The 3745-nt window shown below is 55.3% G+C and overlaps 1 long non-coding RNA gene across 1 annotated transcript in view; it reads left to right on the top strand.

The window, feature by feature from the left end:
* The first annotated feature begins 2494 nt into the window (after positions 1-2494).
* The window catches only part of LOC106697803, a 7611-nt gene continuing 6360 nt past the window's right edge, over positions 2495-3745 (top strand). Inside the window, exon 1 of the long non-coding RNA XR_002830205.1 lies at positions 2495-3251. This is a non-coding gene — a long non-coding RNA (uncharacterized LOC106697803). The remainder of the gene's footprint in view (positions 3252-3745) is intronic.

Genomic DNA, 3745 nt, shown 5'->3' on the forward strand with positions numbered 1-3745 from the left:
ACTCAGAGACCATGGGCGAGGACCCAAGCCCTCTAAGTGTCCCTTTTCTCATCTGTCAAACCAAGATAAGACTGTCGGCTTCGCGGACATTGACTTATCAGCCAGACAATGTCAGGGAAGGAGCAGTGACCAATAGCCACTAGGCACCATGACCTCACTAGGGCTGAGAGCAGGAAAGAGTGGCCACCAAAGACACGTCCTCACCACCTTATGTGGGGGGAGGGAGGGCAGCTGATGCCCAGTGCCCGGGAGGGGAGGGGGGAAAACCGGGGCCTGTGTGGCCCTAAACTCATCCACTCTCACCCTGCTCTGTCTGGAGGATGTCTCTTCTGCCGTGGGTGGGCTCTGAGCTCTTGGGGACATCTCTCTCTCACCAGCCCTACTCTCTGGTGGGGCAGAAAACAGGGGTTCGGTCAATGTTTGTAGAAGGGCTGGCTGAGCCTCCAGATGGCCTCGCTGCTCCAGGTCGCTGCTGAGTCCCCTCCCCACTTCTACCCCCACCCTGGATAGCGCTCTCTGTTCCACTGACCCTAAGCTCCCCCTTTCCACTCTTGAACCCCTTGATACTGGGATGTATCTTACAAAGGACGACCTATCAGAGCTCAGTTGGCAGCTTTTCCTTTTCACACTCCATGATGTCTTAGATTCAAGGATATATTCCCTTGTAAATAGCAAGGGAATGCCTTCAAGGCCCATGCGGAAAGCAGACCTACCCACCAGTTCCCTGACCAGGGGACAGGGACAGACCGGGAGCTGGCTGACCAGGTGGAGAAGACAGCCACATGCTGCTCAGCTCTGGGCGGCTCCCACAGGCCCTCTCCTGAGAGCCCCCTCCGATGACTGCCCCCTCCGCGAGCGCACGCACAGTCATTTCCTTTTTAGTCATTTCACATTTACTGATGCCGTTTTTCCAGTGTAAAAGTCACATACTCATATCACTCAAAGGACCCACAGTGACCCTTTGTGAAGATTTCTATCTAGTCTTGACTGTTTTCAGGCTTTAAAAATACATCAGTACAAGTTTTAAAGTGTATAATAGTACTAGCAGCCGTGTGCACGAATCTGTGCGCGAGTAACTCGCTGCCGCTTGCCTCAGCTGGCCACCCACCCACCCACCACTGCTGGTAGCTCTTCGCTGCTTGTAGCTCTCCGGCCCACTGCCCTGCCCTCCTGTAGCTCTCTGCCCACTGCCCCGCCCTCCTGCTGGCCACCACCCACCCACCGCTGCTGGTAGCTCTTCGCTGCTTGTAGCTCTCCGGCCTGCTGCCCCGCCCTCCTGTAGCTCTCTGCCCACTGCCCCGCCCTCCTGTAGCTCTCTGCCCACTGCCTCGCCCTCCTGTAGCTCTCTCTGCTTGTAACTCACTGCCCCGCCCTCCTGTAGCTCTCTGCCTACTGCCCCGCCCTCCTGTAGCTCTCTCTGCTTGTAACTCACTGCCCCGCCCTCCTGTAGCTTTCCACCACTTGTAGATTGGTCGTGATGTTATGGTGTAATGGGTAATTAGCATATTCCTCCTATTATATAGGATTATGGCTATGGCTTGTTTGTATTAAAATAATAACCCTATTCCATAACTTTTAGAGACACACTGAAATATTGATGAATGACATATGATGTTTGGAATTTGCTGTAAGTAACACCCCTCTGTTTACTTTCCCACCCTCCATCTGCCTCTGCCCCGAGGGTCCCTTAGCCCCTCCACTCTGGCACCTGCCTTCTGCATGCCTTCTTCCTGCCACCTGTTCCCCTCTCTGCCCTCCCCCTATACTCCTGAGCTGCTGTTGTATGTCCAGTTCTGTGCCAGGTGCTGAAGGAGCAAAGATGGAGAACAGAATCCCAGCCCTTGAGGTGGTACTAGTGGTCAGGGTAACAGCTGGACAAGCATTCTTAGTGCAAAATGGACAAGTGAGAGGATGGAAGTCAGTTCCGGGGTCCTGTGGAGCTGCGAGGAGGGTGAGCACCAGCGAGGGCACCGGAGGTTCAGCAGGAAGTGCCGTGGGAGTGAGCGTAGAGCATGAGCTCCAGGCCTGGAAGGTGGAGGAGAGGCATGAGCTGAGTGAATGAATCAAGGAGGAGTCAACAGGACGGTGGGAAGGAGGGCTTGAGGGACTGGGAGAGGGGCCTGAGGGAGCCTGGAGGTCCCAGGAGGAGTGAGGCGGCCAGGGGAGAAGGGAGTGGCTGAGGCAGAGGGACAGACCAACCTCAGGCTGGAAGGAGGGACTCAGGCAGGCAACCACACCAAGCCCCACAGCGGCAGCCGCCTTCCTGGCCCACCCGAGAGCCGAGCCGTCCCTTCCTTCTCACTGCCCAAAGCAGCCATCTCATAGCCCAGGGTGCCTGGTCCAGAAGTGGGCAAGCGACCGGTTCTGACCCCTGGGGAGTAAGGACACGTCTGCTGGGTGGCACTGCTGAGAGGCGCTGCTGGGACACAGGGGCACAGCCCAGGAGGGGAAGCCTTTTCTCCCCCCCCCCCTCCCTCCCTCCCTCCCCCCTCCCTTCCTTCCGTGAGAGGCTAGCATGGGAGCATGGTGCCTGGAATGTGACTAGCTCAGACCAAAACAACATGCTAAGGACAGAGAAAGAGCCTGGATGTTAAAGACATCATTGACTGTCGCACCAACCCTGAAACCACCCGCCTTCAGACTTCTTGTTAGGCAAGTATCCAGAGTGGTGGTGGGCTCGGCCTATGGTGGCCGGGTCCCTGTCACCTGTGGCTGAGGCCCCCTGACTGACAGCTTTGTGGTGCCCTGGCTTCCCCACAGGACTGCTGCACTCTGGAATCAGAGCTACCCTGGGCCTCACAGGCGCTGTTGGCCAGACGCTGGGTGGAGAGCTGGCCCAGCCCTTCTCCCTACTTCCTCCTCTCACCCTGGCCTTCTGCCCGTCAGTCCTACTCCTTCAGGGTTCTGTGTTCCTTCCAGGAATGTGCTCCTCCCCACCCCTCCACCTCAACTCTCCTAAGCCCAGCTCAAGGTGGATCTCTCCCTGTGGAGCTGCTCTGACCCCACAGGCTGCTCCTTCACTCTGGGCCAGCAGCATTTCCCACGGACCACAGCTACAAGCTGTTTCGTGAGTTGGTAAAATGCCTCTATAGTACTGATTTCTTTGTCTCTCCCATTAGGCTGTGAGCTCAAGGGTGGAAATTATAGCTCATGAATCAACAAATTCTCTACACTAGATGGGACCTGCAGTAAATGTTTGCTGAATGACTGAATGAAGGATGAGGCCATGTTCATCAGCACAAGAAACCTTTGTAAGACTTTAATTTAAATAAAATACCCCCACCTTTTGGCCCCCACTGATTCCTTAATAGCTTATGTGCAGAAACCACGAACTTTCTTCAAATGGGCAGTCCTGTGACTATTTTTGGAAAGTATTGTGCCCTTCCTAACCTGCCCCATGCTAAGTAATCTACCCCCCGCAATGCTAAGGAATCTGTCCCCCCATGCTAAGTAATCTACCCCCCCCAATGCTAAGGAATCTGTCCCCCATGCTAAGTAATCGGACCCCATGCTAAGTAACCTACCCCCCCATGCTAAGTAATCTGCCCTATGCTAAGGAATCTGCCTCCCCCATGCTAAGTAATCTGCCCTATGCTAAGGAATCTGCCTCCCCCATGCTAAGTAATCTGCCCCATGCTAAGGAATCTGACCCCCCATGCTAAGTAATCTGCCCCCCCCCTGCTAAAGTAATCTACTTCCCCATGCCAAGTAATCTGCACCCCCCCCCCGCTAAGTAATCTGCCCC

This window comes from Myotis lucifugus, unplaced genomic scaffold, assembly GCF_000147115.1.
Source record: "Myotis lucifugus unplaced genomic scaffold, Myoluc2.0 scaffold_103, whole genome shotgun sequence".
NCBI lineage: Eukaryota > Metazoa > Chordata > Mammalia > Chiroptera > Vespertilionidae > Myotis > Myotis lucifugus.